Below are 20,735 nucleotides of genomic sequence, written 5' to 3' on the forward strand. Positions count from 1 at the left end.
TGTTGCAGAGATATGTCTTTTTTCTAAAGCAACAGTGAGAATACCTTAGCTATACTGCTCTTCCTTGGTGTTGTTACATTAACAGAGACTATGATGATGCCTCAAGGCAGTTGTTTGTGCCTAAGGCTGGCACCGCCTTGCTTAACCTGTAGAACTAGTCATCTTAGTTTACACAAAAATGTCTTGCCCTTATCTTTTATTTAATTTACGTGTACTCATAAGTGAGGAAAAGAACGCAGAAGGGAATGTAAGTGATTGCAGTTACACAGTACTTATGCTTCATTTCATTTGGCAGTGGGAAACTATTAACTTTCATGGAGCAGGTGGTTTTGGAGATGGGAAGTAAAGTGCTTTTGTGATAATTATAATTTCAAAGAAGCAAATACAAACTGGCTATTGTGCTGTTTGTACAAGAACTGAATGGCTTTATGCTTGGGAATTTTAATTCTCAATTTATCTGGCAAAAAACTGGCACAAAGCAGTTTTAAGTACAGTAATCCAGTGTAATCCACAGTTGAGGTATATTCTGTTTGGAAGGCTTTATTCCTGAATCAGCTACAGTGTTTATAGATCTCTGTGAGGGACAATTTGGACTATTTATATTCATCACAAAATTCTTCCATTGACCACCAATATCACCTTAATACTTTATATCAGCATTCCCCAACCTGATGCTCTCCATAAGTGTTGGTATACAGCTCCTGTCAATAATAACCATGCTGGCTGAGGATGATGAGAGTTGTAGTCCAACACATCTGGAGGGCACCAGGTTGGAGACGGCTGCTTTACACAGATTGGGACCTCCAATGGCACCTGTGAAACTCTCCACTCCCTGTCCCCTTAAAATAAATAGTTTTTAATAAAAAACTTGAAAAACATTAGGGTGCCAGGTTCTCCTTCTCTTCGAGAATCTGCCACTGATCAGCTGTTTAGTGAGCAAGAAAAGACTTGTGTCCTGGCCCACCCAGTTCTTCGTGGTCTCTATGCATCACACATATGGGCTTTGCGCCTGCGCAGAGACCGAACCGGAACCTTCTATAGCTAAGTGGAACGTTTTTGGCGGGAACCCCTCCCCCACGCTACCGCGCATGTCCATGGGGTTCCCGCCGTTACCTCAGTTCTTCGTCGTCCGCCATTGTGCTTAGACCATAGAACCAAAACCTCTTAGCGTTTTTCTCTTCAAAATACTTCTAACTCACTCTAATCTTTCTATTTTTTCTCTCCGCACTCTTCTCACTCTTCTTTGTTTGTTCTATCTAAAATATATATATATATATATATATATATATATATATATATTAATAGTAGTTAGATTTTTTCTCGGCGACTTTCGTCGCGGTGCCTAGCCGTATGGCAGTTAAGGCCCCATTTCGCAAGTGTGTGAAATGTGGAGCTAAGCTCCCTCCAACTGACGGACACTCCCTGTGCGTCCTGTGCCTAGGTGAAGGCCATAAGGTGGAGACTTGCCATCATTGCATGGCATTCACCAAACAAACGAAAAATAGAGCTGACCGCCTTCGCTCTATTCTGTGGGGAAAAGCCCTCAGGGCCACAGATACGGCTGAATACAAGGATGGACAAAACGGCAGCCAGTAAGTCCGTTGATGACCGTTGCACTGAGGTGCATGAACATTCCAGAGCGGCTAATAGGGCTCAGATACCCCTAACGCCTGGACGGTCACTGGCAAGTTCCGTGGCCAGGAAAATCTCCAAAAAGGCCCGGACTCCCAAATCTTCTTCTGAAATGGAGAAAAAGAAGAAGAAGAAGAAGAAGAAGAAGAAGAAGAAGAGAGACGCAGAAAAACCCTCTTTAGGGTCATCCCGCACGGCGGAACCGGCTAGGAGTCACTCTACTCCTCCCACCATACCGACCGCTTCGATACCGAGGCCTCCTTCAGTATCGAGATCCCAGTCAGTACCGATGGCTACATTACCAACACACCCTCCCAGCCTATCGGAGGGCGAGCTGCGGGATTCGGCTTCAGCGGCCTCTTTTCGAGAGCCTGCCAGGCTGCAAGAAGTTCAGGGATTAATCCCTCTACCGCCTTCGCCAAGGCGCACTCCAAGGCGTCAATGGGAAGGAGCTTCTCAATACTCTTATCCCCAATCAGTATGTGGCGACTATGAATGGGATCGATATCGCCCACAACGATACTTCCAGGGTGATCACCAGTACCCTCAAGAAGAATATTATGCGCACCCTCCACCTACATCGAGGGTGTGTCATCTACCGCTGCCTCCGCCGCCCGCCCACCAAATGTCCACGGTGTCGACGCCTCGACACCGTACGCAGCCACCGGCATCGGCTGCCGCAGTTACCATGGTATCGACGGAGCATGTAGACCTCCATGTGGTTACAGTATCCTCGCCTGAGGATAATTATCCATCTGACTCTGAGTCGGGGTTGTCGGCTACTCCATCTATGCCTTCACCAGAAGATGCGGTCCATGACAAGGACCCTTCTTCTCCCTCCAACGATATGGTCAGATTTTCTGACCATATGCTTAGAATGGCTCAGGCGTTAGGACTGGACATCCAACAAACGGACGAATCGGTGGTCGATCCAATCTACGACGTTTTCCAGTCCACAACCAACCAACGACTGGCCATCCCTATTCCACATGCTTTAAAGCAAACGGCTCAATTATCTTGGAAGGCGCCTGCCGCGACTCAAGCTACATCGAAAAGACTAGAGACCCTCTATCAAGTCCAAGAAGAAGAGGTACAGTTTCTGGTCCAACATCCAAAGCCTAATTCGATCGTAGTGGAGTCGGCTCAAGGCCTTCCCCTTTGATCTCTCTCTCTGTCTCTGTCTCTCTCTCCAGAAGAAAGTAAAGAAAATCCACAAGGAATATAAGCCAGTTATAGCTTTAGAAACAGTCAAGTTCAAAAGGGTGGTCCTGGAATGATGATTTCCCAATGAACCAAATAATAAGACTATTGGCTTTTCCTCCTTAACAAACAGGAAGTCTAGTTTAAAGAGTATTTCTTGTAGAGGATACCAGATGTCTCAGAGCTCTCTACAGTCAGTTGATAGGTTAATACAGTGTAGCTTTGATTAAATAAGAAAATGGAGGAAGGTTGAGAATTAACAATCTCAGGAGGTCCCTCACCAGTGTATAGAACAGAGGTCCTCAATCCTTTTGTGTCAGTGGGACCATTGGAATTTTGAGAGAGTGACATGGGTGCTCTCATAAAATGGCTGCCATGGGAGCTTGCTTGTTCATAAATTGGCTGCCATGGTGTGCATGGCTGATCACCACGCACTCATTTCCCGGAATGCTATGTACAAAAGCTACATACAAAGCAGAGCTGGGTTCTGAGCTCCAAAACACAAAGCCACTCTTTTGAACCCAAATGAAGATGATGCTGGAGGGCAGCACTTCACTTTGCAGTATGCCATTCTCCTAATTTCAAAACAAGAGCTCGGTTTTGTCCTAGCTTGCTAAATCTTTCCAACCATCCTTTTCAGACATTGACCCAGTTCAGATGACACACTAAGCCACAATGGTTAAGCATTTTGAGCTAAACATTAGTGTGTAGTGTGGACTATGACTTAGCGTGTCGTGTGAACCATTCCTAACCATGGTGACTACATTACCACAGTTTAAACACGCTCACTAACCATTTGCTGCAAAGGGGTTAGTGGCCTAACTATGATTTAGTGTGTTGTCTGAACATGCCCATTTCCTGCTTTTCTTTTAGGGGGGAAATGGAAATGGAAACTTTGACACAGGGTTATTGTGAGGGAAACACAAAATGGTGGTGGAGTAGTGTCCTCTGTCAACAACCTGCTACAACATGATCAGGGTGAAGGCAACATTCATGTGCAATCAGCTAGCCAGCATCCAATGGGTGGGTATGAGAGGGAGGGGCAGTAGCCATGCAGCTTCAATCTGGGCTGCCTTAATTTTCTAAAAAATAGAAAAGAAACTTGTCACATATGGACACTTTCCCACAAGTCGGTGCAATGTTGGCCACCATTGGCTAGATGTGATCTCAGTGTCCAGGTCCAGTTAACAGCTATATTTTAGATTTAGATTTACATTAATTGCAGTTCCCAAACAGTCTTCAAAGATAGCCCCCCACATAATACATCACAGCAGCCTTCCCCAACCTGGTGCCCTCTAAGGGTTTTGCACTACAACTCCCTTCAGGCCCAACCAGTCTGTCTTATGGTGAAGTATAATGGGAGTTGTAATCCAAAATGTCTGGAGGGCTCCAAGTTAGGGAAGGCTACATTTCAGTAATCTGGCTTGAAGGTTATCAGGGCATAGATAACTGTGACTAGACTATCTCTGTCCAGAAGAGGATGTACCTTGCACACCAGCTTCAGCTGGTGGAAGGCAATTCATATCACAGATGGTCCATGAGCCTACAGTGACAGAATCATAGAATAGCAGAGTTGGAAGGGGCCTACAAGACCATCGAGTCCAACCCCCTGCTCAATGCAGGAATCCACCCTAAAGCATCCCTGACAGATGGTTGTCCAGCTGCCTCTTGAAGGCCTCTAGTGTGGGAGAGCTCACAACCTCCCTAGGTAACTGAGCTGGATCCTTGCAGGATTCTGTAGCATAAAAGCCACAGAGCCAAACAATAGTCCCCGTTGTCACCTTTTGGAATCAACCAAGCAGTTTGGAATCAACCAATCCAGCCAGCCTGTTCAGAAATATACCATGGTACTGGAAATTGTTGAGTAATCCAGGAGAATATGCTCTCACGGTCCCTCTTCCAGCATTGGTCGTCCATTAGGGTGACCAAGGCAGATTTTATACCAAAACCAGGTTTGAAACCCAGTTGAAATGAATCTAGTTAACCTTGTTAGCATTTGCACTGCAACCATAGAAAAGAAATAAAAGAAACAAAGCGTTTATAGAACTACAGGATATTGGCTTCTTCTTTTTTTAAAGTCTGCGTTCATTTGCCAGAAAGGCAAAAATGGAAGCCTTGAGAAGAGTAGAATGTTAAATCTGAGTGACCGATATTAAGAGTTTACATTTGCTTGCTACTGCCCCTTCATCAATGAGCTCATTCACTGGTGGTTTATTCTTGTAACAATCATATGAAGTAGGTTAGAATGTGATAATGCTTTGCACAAGGGTCACCCGGTGAGTTTCATGACTGAGTGGAGATCTGAACCTAAGGCCACGTCTACACGGGATTTAGTCCAGTGGCTTGGGACCACAATACCTGATGGAACGCCTCTCCCAACATGAACCTACCCGTACACTGCGCTCAACATCTAAGGTCCTCCTCTGAGTGCCTACACCAAGGGAAGCTCGGAGGATGGCAACAAGGGAGAGGGCTTTTTCAGTGGTTGCCCCCTGACTGTGGAATGAACTTCCTGATAAGGCTCGCCTGGCGCCAACGTTGTTATCTTTTCGGTGCCAGGTCAAGACCTTTCTCTTCTCCCAGGCATTTTAACAGCATTTAACAACGTTAAGTTTGTTTTTAATGGATCCCAGAATTGTTGTTTTTAAATGGATACTGCTGTTTTTATACTGGTTTTATGTTTTTAAAATTTTTGTATACTTTTAATGTTTACTATTTTTAATTGTTGTAAACCGCCCAGAGAGCTTCGGCTGGGGGGCGGTATATAAATGTAATAAAATAAATAAATACTGCGTCTCACAGGCATATGTTCCCTCCACTCCATATCCAGCGCATTCTTACTGTAAAATCCACATTTTTGTAAAGTCCTTTTGTGATGGATTTCCCGCTTACCGCAACACGCCTGCATTTTTGGACTCAGTGTGTCATAAGCTACTCAGTGTGTCATGAGCTACATTAGTGTTACTCCAAGAGGAGTGGGACTGGCTTCAGTGTTGCAAGAACATCAGCTAAGGGTGGACCCAACAGGAATGGAAGGAGTTAACCCTTCCTGTTGGCTTCACCCTCTGTTGACCCATCAAATAAGCTTAGTGAAGGACATGTTCTCTCCTTTGTCATTTTTCTTTGCCTTGAGGAACAACAAGCATGGATAACTGTTCAGTCGTAAGTCACCTAGTCTTCAATGGAAGTCAACTACTCTTCAATGAGGCTTCCCCCTGAGAAAGTCAGCATGTTGTTTTTGGGATGCCCTTTTAAAAAAAACAAATCTCCACATACCACTGTATATCTGTGAAGGTTTAATGGGATATCCCTGGATGGAGAGAAGTTATTCCTGTTATGCTGTTCTTCTCCTCCCTCTCCATTCCTGATTCCGTTGTCCCCTCTCTGCCTTCCCAATTCTGTCCATTGTCCTCTCTATTGCTCTGCCTAAAGGGCGGGGGGAAACCCACACTTATAAACAGCACAGATGGATGTCTTTGCTGATCTTGGCTGTTTTGTGATCGGTGGGGTGGCGATCGAGAAGCAGGGAGAGAAGAGATCTCTTGTCTTTTTCAGCAGTCTCCTAATTTTCTCCCTACACGCACAGACACACACCGCCCCAAGAATTTTGTCTGGATGACACAGGGGCTGGTGGCCACTTCCTGATCTCTTGGTGAGCTCTAGGCTGGGTGGTGGAGGTCAGTAGTGGCAATGTTCTTAAAATTTCCCTAATGTTTGGGATGACAAATCTCTGCTCATTTGCTGCTTTACACTTCCAGAGCTGTGAATAACATACACATTTCACATGACTCTCTGCTCAGCCAGATAAGATTGTCTACTTGGAAGTAAATCACATTGACCAATAGCAATTATTCAGCATGGAAGGGGAGAGGGGTCTGGGGAATTGCTTTGTCTATTATTTTTAATCTCCATGTACTCACTTTGTTTTCCCTAAATGATCTTCAACAGCCTGCTGTTCCCTGCCTTCATGGCGCTGCGTTCCTCCTAAAACTTCCGGTTTTACTCCTGCAGAGTGGGGTCAGGTTATCCCCATGCCAGGAGGGAGCGCGTTGTTTCCAGCGGTCATCCGGGTACTGGAGCCGCCACCTCCCCCTGCCCTCATGGTTTCCAGTGACCAATCCCCAGTCACCATCCTCCCAGAATGCCCCCTGGATCATGGAATGAGGTCTGACAGGAGAAGACCTGGGGTGACCACGTTCCCAACAAAAAAGTCCCTGACTTTTTAACAGTGCAGCTTTGCATAAAAGCCCCATAGTGGCTGTGAATCTGCGGCTGCATCATATAATAATAATAATAATAATAATAATAATAATAATAATAATAGTAGTAGTAGTTACCCGCCTCTCCCTCTGGATCAAGGCGGGGTACAACACAATTAAAAACAACATAAAATACATAAAACTAATTCAAACATTAAAACCAGTGCATCATTAAAAGCAGCACACCATTAAAAAAGGCATCTTAAAATTCAGCTGGGTAGGCCTGCTGGAAGAGATCAGTCTTTATTGCTTTCTTAAATTCTGGAAGACTGTTAAGTTGACGAATCTCTCCCAGCAAGCCATTCCACAAACTGGGAGCGGCAGAAGAAAAGGTCCTCTGAGTAATAGTTGTCAGCCTTGTTTTTGTTGGCTGGAGTAAATTCTTCCCAGAGGACCTGAGTGTGTGGGGCGGATTGTACGGGAGAAGGCGATCCCGCAGGTAGCCTGGACCCAAACCATGTAGGGCTTTAAAGGTGATAACCAACACTTTATACTTTGCCCGGAAACTAATTGGCTGCCAGTGAAGAGATTTTAAGACTGGTGTGATGTGGTCACCCCTAGGTGTACCGGTGACCGACCTGGCTGCCATATTTTGAACTAGTTGACGTTTCCGGACTAGGCACACAGGTAGCCCTAGCACATTGCAGAAGTTGAGCCTCGAAGTTACCAGTGCGTGTGCAACCGTCTTTAGGTCTTCCGTCTCTAGGAAGGGGCGCAGCTGGCATATCAGCCGAAGCTGATAGTAGGCACTCCTGGCCGTCGCATCTATCTGGGCTGTCATTTGGAGCGACGGATCCAGAAGCACCCCCAAGCTGATGTAGTGCTAATTTGCAGCCACCATGGGGCTTTGAATGCATATAGACAGCCCCCAGGTCTACTCAGATGTAAGGAGAAGGGGTAGGAAGCCATTCTCCCAGACTTACAGATGAAGGTGCAGAGGGGAGGAAGGGAAAGTTGCACTCATAAGCGCTTTTCCAGACAAACATAGGAGCGAATGATCAGTACTTTGTAAATATATTCAGATGTAAGGATCAGAGGTGAGAAAGTAAGCAAAAGGGCTGGTGAAGGGGCACATAAGGAGTCACGATTCTGCCACCGCCTGTCCCCTCTGTCCCCTCTCCTTGAGAGGAGGAGCAGCAGCAGCAAGGTGGATGGAACTGGGAGAGAGAGAAAGAGAAGGCAGCCACTTGCCACTATAAGTAGCTGCCCTTTGCATGTCGTTTGTTTTCCCAAAAATGAGCCTTATAGTCAGCAGATTAATGCCTTTTCCCCCTGAAGTTTGTTGATGCCACAAGACTCCACAAACCTATGCCTGAACTAATGCTGTTTCTGCAGTCTGCCACACAAAAGCATTCCTTTTTGTTTTATATGTACTACTTTAATTGTCTGTGTGTGCCATCTGATTTGCTGAAATGCGGTTTTAAACAGAATCGCATCGGAAAGCACCTCCATGTCAATGGGCCTTAAGTCCTGTTTCCTGCAGATTTGTGCAGGGTCTGCTAATACTTTACCTGCATAATTGTACCCTTACTTAGCTTTTACTGTTGAAATGTTTAGGCTGCTTTCTGCTGTTTTATTCACTACATTGTGTAATTTGGTTATTGATATTGTTGTGGTTTTATTGGAGTTTCTCAGGAGTTCCATTGTTAACTGAAGGGTGAGATATACGTCAAATAAACAAATAATGTCACACATTTATCCATCTTTGATAAAGGTATTTTCATAAGCAATATTATTATCTCTTATATTTATAACCCACTTTTCAGCCAAAACAGGCTTCCACTTTTCGACTTCCGGGAAAATGGCGTTGGAGGCTGCAGTGGTGTGTGAGTCTCCACGACTCATATAATTTAGTTTAGAAGTTTTACTGTTTTATTGACCTATTTTAAGCAGTTTTATTGTTTTATTGTTCTACCCTTTCACTTGTTTTTAATTGCTCTTACTGCCTCTGCATTTCCAGCTTGCAGTTTTGCAGCTCTTGATGTGCTGCCTCCTTCCTTGAACTGCAAACTGCTTTTTACCAAGAATTTAATTAACACTTGGCAGCTTTCGAGTATTAGTTGCCAATCCCTGAAAGGGGTTTTAAACTTTTTAGTAGGGTGGACTTTTTTAGCTTGCTTACCTCTTGGTCATTTGGCTGACCATGAGAAGGAAAAGAGTTTTATCACCTCCACAAAATGCAAGTAACGCGCCCCGCGCCAAACAGCGCAGGCTCGACAGTTTTATTGTTCGGCAGCCTCCTCATGCCGTCTCTGCTGCTTCTCTGAGAGATGAAATCACGTTGTCTAACAGATATGCTCCTCTGGCCGAGGGAGGCGAAGTTACTGGTGAGTCTATCTTAGGAGACGCTGGCGTTTCTCAAACAAACCAGCCAACTGGCAAATCCACGGAAAAAGTGAAGCTTTTTCCTTTGAATTACTGGCTGAGCAATGTTTTCTAACAGCGAGGACACTCCAATTGATTAGTTCTAACTTAGAAACTGTGCTAAGTTCTTTAAATAAACTGTTGACATGGCTCCCAGAAAAGCTTCTCTGCCAAGGCGTCCAGGCTCAACCTCCACCACGCCCTCCCCGTTTAGATCCGGTATTCGAACCTCTCTGCAATAATGGAGGCTGTTTATCTACAGCCCCCAATAGTGGACCAGATATCGGAATAATAGAGCGAAAAAATGGTGGCCTAGTTCTTCAGCCTTGCTCGATGGTTATAGATGTACATCCCCATGGAGGACAACACCCATTCTGGGCATCAGTTCAAAGTGCTAACTTAAACCTCAAATGGCTGCTAAATATTCAGCCATCATATTTGTTGGCTGTGGAACTACTTTTCTCTTCACCTGTTTATAAGAGGTACCTATTGAAGTTTACTAAACCTACCACCCCAAATTTACTAATGAAGGAAAAACTTTTTCTGCACACTGTGGGGATCTACCCATCACGACTTTTTAAAGATCTCCAGGTTAAACCATTAATATCCATCAAAAGCCGCTCTAATTCTATCCTCCAGCTGCAGTTTAATGCCCCCAAACGGAGTAGCAGCAAATCCATGGCTTTTTCAACTGCGGTGTCTAAAGAAGCAGATTTACCACACAAAAGCTTTTTTCCTTCTTCCTGCCCACTGTGTGAAGACCAGCCTCAAAGCATCCAGCAATCTCCGAGCAGGCCCTCCGACTCCCTCATCTTGGAACAGGAACTGCCTCCCGATTCACTTCATTTGGGGGTGGTCGATTTCTTTTGTGCTCAGCCCTTGGTTGAAGGGCAACATACCATCACTACCTTGCAAGACCTGATAACTTTTGGTCAAGACACTCCTGTGAAAGTTGACAACGTTCGTCCGACGTCGTGCCTCTATCCAGGAGTGCTGCATACATCGGTGGGGAGCAAGACGTCATCCATCCCATCCTGCCAACTGCCACAGCTGTCTGGAGGGCTGCCTAATGCTAATCAAGTAGGGCCGACATCAGAGTTAATATCGCCCAGTATCATCGATTCCGACCCACAGCTTCCATCGAACCATATGACAGCAAAGAGGAATGGCTGCATTCAGAGGGACATGGATGGATCACTGATCGGGATTACCCCACTGGATTGATGCCAGTGGCCCCAGGGTGATTCCTACCTCAGGATCATATCCTGGAATATTGCAGGCTGGGCGAACAAACATTGGGATAGCTGCTTTTGTCAATATATCTCTTGCTTTGATGTAATCTTGCTTCAGGAAACCTGGGCCATGGACACTGTTGTTGTTAATGGATTTTCCTCATACTCTTTGAATGCTCACCGGGCAAATAAGAAAGGTTGTCCAAGGGGTGGCCTTGTCATTCTGGTGTCCTCCTCACTGATAGCTAAGGTTACTGAATTGGAAAACTGAACAACTGGCATTTGGAATTTGTTTGGAAATTAATGCTAGTCATTTTATTTTTGTGAATGTTTATATCCCTCCTGCTAAATCCAATGAGCAGATCAAGAAACTCTGGCATAAAGTAGAGAGCTATTTATCCACTCAAATTATTAGGTTCCCTGATGCATATTTATATATTCTGGGTGATTTTAATGCCAGGATTGGCTCCAATAACAACGATCTAGAAGCAAGATACCCTATCTTGAGTGAACTTAGGGAAAATCGAAATTTTCCACACAGAAACTCAAAAGATCAGTTTCTGAATTACACTGGTTTTTGCCTGGCTCAATTTCAGCTCAGTCTAGATTTAATTATTTTAAATGGGGTGGACCTTTGGGAAGGCTCAGGTGAATTTACCTTCTCAAATTTATTTGGTTCAAGCACAATAGACTATGGGCTGGCATCTAGAAATGCCTTCCAGTTAGTTTATCATTTTTATATAGGTACAAGAACCTGTAGCGATCACCAGCCTTTAACCCTTACTTTATGTGCCCCAACTCCTAATTTAAGACTACCCCATATCCACTTAACTGATGTCCTGTTCGAGTGCCCACACAGAATAAGGGTAAAATGGTCTGATAAATTAAGCAGTCTTCTAGAGGAAAGATTAAACTCTGATTCAATAATTTGACTAAGATCAGCAATTTTGTGGAAGGAATCGGTTGCATCCTCTATAAAAGCATATGATGATTTAATCGACTCCTTCCAATATACTTTAACTCATGCAGGCAGGTCAGGCCCAGATAATACTGCCCCTGCGATCTATAAGGGCCCTATTTGGTTTGACAGAGAATGTTACCTGAAGAAAAATGAGTTAAGGGAGTCTTATATAACCTACAGAAAATCGGGCTACAATTATCTCCCTTCGACCTATTTTCAGCTAAAAAAGCAATATAAGTCCCTCATAGCCCAAAAAAGATGCCAAGCTGAACGAAACTCCTGGTCCTTGCTGTTAAATGCCTCCTTGAATAATGATTCAAAAATGTTTTGGCAGATCGTGTCGGGCGCCTTACGATCCAACTGCCAAGCACCCAGTTGCACAATTCCAGCTCAGGTCTGGGAGGATCATTTCAGAGCCATTTTTACCGACCCAGACACTATACAATCAGCTCAGGCTGATATGCAGGATGTCACTTTCTCCTCCTTCCCCCCCTGGAATTCAGTCTCTAAGGAGGAAATGATTGAATTAATCCAACAACTTAAAGGGGGTAAGGCACCCGGCATAGATTTTATCCCTGCTGAATTTATTAAAATCAATCAGGATTGGTGGGCCCCTTTGTTAGCCGCTCTTTTTACCATTATAAATCAATCTGGCAAAATCCCTGACAGTTGGAGACACGCAATTGTGGTTCCGATATTCAAAAAGGGACATCCAAAGGATCCTGGGAATTTTAGACCTATCAGCCTCCTCTCAATAATAGGCAAGCTCTATGCTCGATTTCTATCTAATAGACTAACTGACATCCTCGAGGCCAATAATGTTGTCACAGAAGCCCAAGCTGCCTTTAGAAAGAATCACTCCACTTCTGATCATGGTCTGATTCTTTTTCACTTATCGGAGAAACATCTTAAGTTTCTACGTAGCAAACTGTTTGTCGCCTTCATGGATCTGAAGTCCGCTTTCGACTCCATCCCTAGAACTAAACTATGGGAGAAATTAGATAAAATCCTGGTGGACAGAAGACTTCTTAATCTTATAATGGTTCTATACAGCGACAGCAGGATGCAAGTTAGATGTGGCACACAGGGACAGCTTTCAAATGAAATTCCTATGTCTAGAGGAGTAAGACAGGGCTGTATCCTTGCACCTACACTATTTAACTTATACATAAATGATATTGAGGAGGCCCTGTTTGACCATGAAGGACACTTGCCCAAACTTGGCGCAAGGAAAATTCCTATTTTACTTTACGCAGACGATGCTGTTATTCTCTCCTGCTCTAGACCTGGTTTGAAACATCTTTTAATGAAATTCTCCAACTTTTGTTTGACCAATGATCTGAAAATTAATTTTGAGAAATCTAAAGTCATGGTCTTTGAAAATAGATTTTCTCAACGTCGGTGGTCCCTTGATGGGCATATCCTGGAACAGGTGAAAATTTTCTCTTACCTGGGGCTACTTTTCCATCATACCCTGTCCTGGAGTGCCCATAGATCGGCCACCCTTAATAAAGCTTCAGTCAGTTCAGCTGCAATAACACGCTTTTTCTTTACTAAAGGGGGAATGTTTATACCGTCTGCCATCAAAGTGTTTAATGCCAAGTCTGCAGCCCAGCTTTTATATGCCTCCAATATCTGGATAGGGGGATTAACATCTGAGATAGATAGGCTGCAGACAAGGTTTTTGAGGACCCTTCTTCAACTCCCAAAGTGTGTCCCTAATTCTGTACTTCTGCTGGAAACCGGGGAAAGCTCTCTTTCGCTTAGGGCTTGGTGGTCTGCCTTAAAATTTTGGATGGAAGTTAGTCTTTTTGGGAGGGGCTCAGGTCTGCTTCCCTGTCTGGCTCAGGACAACTATGTGAACAGCTGGTCCAAACTTCTTGCCAGGAAGGCAGCTTCAATAGGTCTCTCCTCTTCCCTCCTCCTTAATCTGGGCTTGAATTTTGCTTTTAAAGCTGTCAAACAAAGACTGTGGGATATAGCCTTCTGTGACTTATGCGCTCGCTCTCATGTTTCTTGCTCTCCCAGTGCATTGCACGTTCATTATGTTGGGCCTCTTCAGCTGGCCGACTATCTAAAGAACTTGTCGGTGGCTAAATATCGTATTGCCTTCTCCAAGGCCAGATGCAATGTTTATTCTATTGAACTACTTCAGGGCAGATATGCTGGTGTCCCTTATCAGGAACGACGGTGCCCCTGTAGGAACATGGAAGTGGAGACGATGGAGCATATCCTTCTGCCCTGTAGCTTTTATAATCAGGCCCGCCATCTTATGATCACCCCATTGTTGAGCAAACTGTCCAGAAGTACAGGCAAATTTTATGTTAAGTTTCTGTTGGAAGATAAGTCCTCAAGAATAACTTTGGCTGTTGCTAAATTTCTTACAGTGGCGGCTAAGATTAGAGCTCATTGTGTATTAGACTAAAGTTGACAATAGCTCTAACTGTATGATTTCATGTCTGATTCTTGTGTTTGTCTGTTGTTTCTTTCTTTTTATGGATCTATGGATCGCAATAAAGAAAGTAGTAGTAGATAAAGGTATTTTCATAAGCAATATTATTATCTCTTATATTTATAACCCACTTTTCAGCCAAAACAGGCTTCCAAAGATTTAGCTTTCCCCATTATTAAAGACTTACTGTAGAAAATATTAATAAATAGAATGGGAAGCATTTGTTTACTTGCTTCAAAGAAACAGAGGAAAGAAACCTGCAGATACTTTCCTGCCTTTGTAGTACAGCTAAACTAGAAATTGGAGTGATTGTACAAGCACTCATACTTTATGTATAATCCCCAGCCCATGTCTGCATAAGAGTACAGAGCATGTCCTTCAATTGTATTTTTCATTGTTATCAAGTGTGTGTTTTTAAAAATGAGAATCCTAAAAAAAAAAAAGTGTTTTAACAGCTATTCTTGTTGCTCTTCCCTCAACAGCCAACTTTGGTTAGGGTGACCATATGGAAAGGAGGACCGGGCTCCTGTATCTTTAACAGTTGCATAGAAAAGGGAATTTCAGCAGGCGTCATTTGTGTATATGGAGAACCTGGTGAAATTCTCTCTTCATCACAACAGTTAAAGCTGCAAGAGCTATACTAGAGTGACCAGATTTAAAAGAGGGCAAGGCACCTGCAGCTTTAAATGTTGTGATGAAGAGGAAATTTCACCAGGTTCCCCATATATACAAATGACACCTGCTGAAATTCCCTTTTCTATGCAGCTGTTAAAGATACAGTTGCCCGGTCCTCCTTTTCATAGGGTCACCATAACTTTGGTGTTTCTAACACTGTCCATGCACTGCCTATTCCATGTGTCATATTGCCATGTTGTTGGCTTTAATGGCAGTGGTTTCCCCACCAGCTTATGCCTTTCTCCCTGCATTTCCTGATATCATCTTGCTTCTGTTAATAGAAGGGCAGTGGCAAAGCATCAGAGAACACAAGACAGGCATTTGCAGAGAGGTATCCTAGCAACTTACCATGCTAGGAAATCTGCTGTGTCCCCAAGCGCAAAGAGTGAGGAGGGAATAGAAAGCTCTCTAGTATGCTTTGCTTCTGTTCTTCAAAATCTGGGTCTTAAGGGTGTGGCCAGAGTTTTAAAAAACCAAGGCTACGAAGGAAAGACAAACTGTTTTGTGTTTTGGCTTGCCTTTGTTTTTCCTCACAGCTGATTAACTAATTTTAAAAAAATCTACTTTAATTTGGAGTGGTTTGCCCAGAAATCTGATTGATTGGAACACATAAAAAACATACATCTGAATTTATTGCTGAAATAAGGTTGTCTTGGGTAGCTTGGAAAAGGAGGTTTTTGCTTTACATGTTGTTTTCTGTGTCACGTACCTTTTATAAAAACTGAAAATTATTGCCAATCCCAGTTTTGTCAGTCTCTCTTTGGAAAGAATTAAGACCACATTTTCAGCACCTCTCCCCAAGAGCAATTCTTAATAATGGTTTTGGACTTCACAGACATTGCTCTAGTATGAGTGGCTGTTGAGTGCCGTGGGGCTTGAACCCTAAACAGGTGCTGGCTCCCTGAACCAATAAACCAGTTCTATCCTTAACCACTTATAATCACAAGAACAAAATAGATTGAAGGAAAGTTATGTATATCCAAAAATATAACAAAATTTTAACATAAATACTAATATCTCACACAAAATTAAAACAATTAATTAGCACTCAAAAATGTCCATCAACACATCAAATAGGCTCTGCATAGTCAGAATACTAATTTCCAAATCCAAGGCACAGTAAGTGCACAGTAGCAATATCCAAAATGTGTTTGACCGATCTGGCCCTTTTCAGTGGGAGAAAATGTAACCAATCATTTCAGCCCTTACTAAAAGAAAATTAACATGACGTTTGAATTCCTACATGGAACCTGAAAAGCCAAATACACAGGCTTAGAAATAGCTGAAATAATATGAAGTACTCTAATAATCAAATAAACTAATAAAAAATAAATTTACCAGTAATTATATATTTAAAAAACTGAGATCCCCACCATATAACTGGGAACTGCATTTAAGAAAAGGGAGAAAGGACATTCCTTCTTATGGCCTTATAGGCTCCTTCCAACTCTACTATTCTATGATTCTATGTAAAGAAATAAAACAACCTTGTGTTAATTTTCAGTCTTGTGTTAATTTTAGTCATGGTAAATCACCATTTACCATGACTAAAATAAATGAACCTGTTGTTTTAAACAGGTTTTTAAATGCTAACACACCGACTGGATGACTTAGATGCTGTGCTTGACCATATTGCTATCTAGAGGCCCTAATCAGAACTCAGTGCAGGTGTGTTATCAAATCCACTTGGAAGAAATGCCCTTGATTATTTATTGCTGAGTAAATTCCTTTCAAGGACCTAAGTTTTAAGTTTTAAAGCCACATTATAGGGCATAAAGTAAACTGCTATTCACGACCAAAACAACATTTTTTTCTATTCACAAGCACATGTGAAGCAATAAATCAAAGTCAACAGAAATACAGAATAAAACAACGGCAAGTTACAAGTACAACTCTGTTTGGAGCAATTATCAGTTGCCCAGAATTTTTGATTATTTTTATCGTGCCCCATATCCTGCTTGTGTCTTGTTTGTGGGTTCCTGGTCAACAGCTGGTTGGCTACTGTGTGAACGAGATGGATCCTTGATCTGATCCAGCATGGCTCTTCTTATGTTCATGTCACTGGAGTGTTTCACCATGGGAGACTGGTATGTAGCTCTTGTGTTCGCAATTCCTAATCCTGATAGTTATGGTGGTCCATGCAATTTAGTGGTCATATAGCAGATTGTGCAGACATTTAATAGTGTGGGTTACTCCTTTAGTATTGCAATTAATAAATTCCTTAATGTAATAATGCTGATTATCAAAAGAGTTTCTGAAATTGCTTAAACTTAATGTAATTCCAATATATCTTGCTCTGGATACATGGGAAATTACCAGTGAACTTTCCACCAAAGGTGGAGGGGACGTTAAAGTACTGCAAACTAGGGATGGACAGACTTACTGTGTCCGGTTCGTTCGACGCTTACCAAGCCCCCGCTGCTGCCACCCGCCCCCACTTGTGGCACCACATGAACTTCTTTGAGGCTTGGCAAGTGTTGGACAAAGTTGTGAGCCTTTCTGCTCTCATCCGGAGCTTCTATTGCTGCACACAATGGAGGCATCAGAAAGTCTTATTACCCACATTTCCACAGAGCATTCATGCCTTTAATGTGGGAAATACGTCATTTCCAGAGCCTCCATTGTACACAGCAATGGAGGCTCCAGACAGACAAGTGTGGGCCCGTGAATGCACCAAGACCCGGCAAGCTGGGTCGGGGGCAGGGGGAGAGACACACTCAGGTGCCCACGGTATCCCTACTGCGAACCAATAACTCTCTCAAATTGCGCAAATGGATTTTCAGAGCCCTTATGACAGCTAAAAGACTTATATTATCATGTTGGAAGGATAAGTGCTCATCTCCCATAATGCAATGGATTGAGGACTTAACAGTGCTATCAACATTTGAACGGGTGTTATATAGGTGTGACTTGCGAGTGGATAAATACATGGATATATGGTCTGCCTTTCTTGAAACCTATGCATAACTTCCCCCCTTTTTAAATGAACAGTATATTTGATGAAAAAAATGCTGATATTCCTATATATGTAATGTTTCTTTGTTTTTCTTTTTCATTATTTTTTGTTCTGTTTTGTTAATATTCACAATAAAAAAATTGCATTCACATTTTTAAGCAGAGTGCAGGCACATTTATTGCCTGAACTCTGTGGATTTCTGCCAGAAGATGTCATTGTTTGCAGACCACAGTTTTAATTTGTGTTGTATATCCATCATAGGTTAAGGGAACTATAAACCTTTCCTGATTTACATGGTTTTGCTTTGGCTCTAATACTTCTCTTATCCCTGTATTTAATTTTATAGAATGCTTCTTTCAAAACCCCAGAAGGATAGCTCTTTCACTTAAGCTGTTCTATGAGAATTTTAACCTGTCTAGAGAAATCCCTATCATTTATTTTATTTATTTATTGCATTTTTATACCATGCAACAGCTGAAGCTCCCTGGGCGGTTCACAAAAATCATTACTGTAATTTCTGCACAATCTGCTTCTGTTTGAAGGATGCTAGTAGACAAAGAAAATACATCCTATATAAATAAATAATAATAATAATAATCCATAGTGACCAACCGGATTGATGGCCCCTGTAAGTCACTATCATTAATAAACTGCAAAAAATGCATTGTATCCCTCAAATAGGAACTTATTAATGGAATAATCAGGTTCAAGAAATGGTTCACAAATGTGGAAAGAGATGGAGGTTCCAATATAAAACCACACCCTCAGATGCTGGGGTGTATAGGGAACATATTTTTAAGGATCTTGGAAAAGAGATAAAATTAGGAGATCTTCTCAGAGATCTTCTAACAAAAATACATAAGTAGATCTCAATATCTCCCCTTCTATTAACCCATCATACAATATATTCAAAATATCCTTCTTGATCCTATCTGTGGGATTTTCCTTGCATTTCTCATAATGCCTAACCTTTTCTAATTGTCTACATGTCTCTTTAACAGTCCTGCGTGTCCATAATTACCAGTGTCCCCCCTTTATCTGTCAAATTCTCTGGACAATTTGTACAAAGTGGAGAGATCAGGGAGGGGGTTCTATTTTCTGTAGTTCCCTTAACACCAAATCTTCAAATACCTGTACCCTAGAATTTTTCAAAACTGGATTAAAAGTTGATTTTGGTTTAAATAGTGGCTGATTTATCTTTGTCTCTTCATGAAAAAAAATCTGCAAGTCTTACCTTTCTGAAAAGTTGTTGGAAGTTAGCACTCTTCAAATACTTAAAATGTTGTCACACGGAGGAGGGCTAGGATCTCTTCTCAGTCCTCCCAGACTGCAGGACACGGAATAACGGGCTCAAGTTAAAGGAAGCCAGATTCCAGCTGGACATCAGGAAAAACTTCCTGACTGTTAGAGCAGTACGTCAATGGAATCAGTTACCTAGGGAGGTTGTGGGCTCTCCCACACTAGAGTCATTCAAGAGGCAGCTGGACAACCATCTGTCAGGGATGCTTTAGGGTGGATTCCTGCATTGAGCAGGGGGTTGGACTCGATGGCCTTGTAGGCCCCTTCCAACTCTGCTATTCTATGATTCTATCATTAAATACCACTGGGGCTTTTGTCAGGGGGCCGGGCAACACCCAAGTGGCTTACTTAATAGCTCATAATCGTCCTGGCCTGAGATGTTGGATGATGCTGGAGGGTGCTACTGGCAAGGCCTGCTGACTTCCTGGTAGTGGCCTCAGGAGGTCCCACGCAGGAAGCTATAGATGTCCCATCACGTGCTGCATGCACAGTCTGGCATTACACACTTGCTCTATATGTGCAGTGTTGCTAAGGACTTCACTCACTAAACTACGTCCTGATGCTCATGATATGGGTTCAGAATGCATATACTGTGGGGTTATCCAAGTGGCCACTGCATCTCTGATCCTCTTTCATTGGTTATTCTTTAATTGGGCCTCCTGAATCCTGTGTTTGGGCTCCAAGCTCTGAAGAGGATGTTTGCACTGGAGGCTGACTGCCCTAACCCATACACATAGGAGTGCCACTCAACTGATGAGCAGTATGTGGTGAGAGCTGGAGCTGGAACATCATCATGCTTGTGGTTCCCTGGTTGACAACTGTTTGGCTACTGGGTGAACAGAGTGCTGGATCAGATGGTCCCTTGGTCTGATCCAGCATGGCTCTTCTTATGATGGGACTCATCCTGGCTTTTGGAATAACTTTACTTATTGCTATCCTGATACCTTTGTGCTAAAGGGTAGATAAACCGTATTGAATCTTGCCGAGGCACAGAAGCAATACTTTTTCATGCTCAAGAATTCCTGTTGCAATGTTGAAATAACAGAAGGGCCAGAGGAGACTCTCTACCTTTTGTGATGGCCCACTTAGCTATTGTTTTTAGAAGATTACCAGAGTCGAGGGATGTGATTTGTTTTATATTGCGGGCAAGCAGGGAGTGGGACTTGTGGATTTAATTAAGATCTTGGAATTGTTGTAGATCACAAGCTGAATATGAGCCAACAGTGCGATATGGCTGCAAGAAAGGCAAATGCTATTTTGGGCTGCATTAATAGAAGTATAGCTTCCAAATCACGTGAGGTACTGGTTCCTCTCTATTCGGCCCTGGTTAGGCCTCATCTAGAGTATTGCGTCCAGTTCTGGGCTCCACAATTCAAGAAGGACGCAGACAAGCTGGAGCGTGTTCAGAAGAGGGCAACGAGGATGATCAGAGGTCTAGAAACAAAGCCCTATGAAGAGAGACTGAAAGAACTGGGCATGTTTAGCCTGGAGAAGAGAAGATTGAGGGGAGACATGATAGCACTCTTCAAATATTTAAAAGGTTGTCACACAGAGGAGGGCCAGGATCTCTTCTCGATTCTCCCAGAGTGCAGGACACGGAATAACGGGCTCAAGTTAAAGGAAGCCAGATTCCGGCTGGACATCAGGAAAAACTTCCTGACTGTTAGAGCAGTGCGACAGTGGAATCAGCTACCTAGGGAGGTTG

The 20,735-nt window shown here is 43.0% G+C and overlaps 1 protein-coding gene across 5 annotated transcripts in view; it reads left to right on the forward strand.

Moving 5' to 3' along the window:
- RABGAP1L (RAB GTPase activating protein 1 like) overlaps nt 1-20,735 on the forward strand; it is a 206,038-nt gene that overhangs the window by 157,121 nt on the left and 28,182 nt on the right. The window lies entirely within an intron of this gene.

Source organism: Elgaria multicarinata, chromosome 1 (genome assembly GCF_023053635.1).
Source record: "Elgaria multicarinata webbii isolate HBS135686 ecotype San Diego chromosome 1, rElgMul1.1.pri, whole genome shotgun sequence".
NCBI lineage: Eukaryota > Metazoa > Chordata > Lepidosauria > Squamata > Anguidae > Elgaria > Elgaria multicarinata.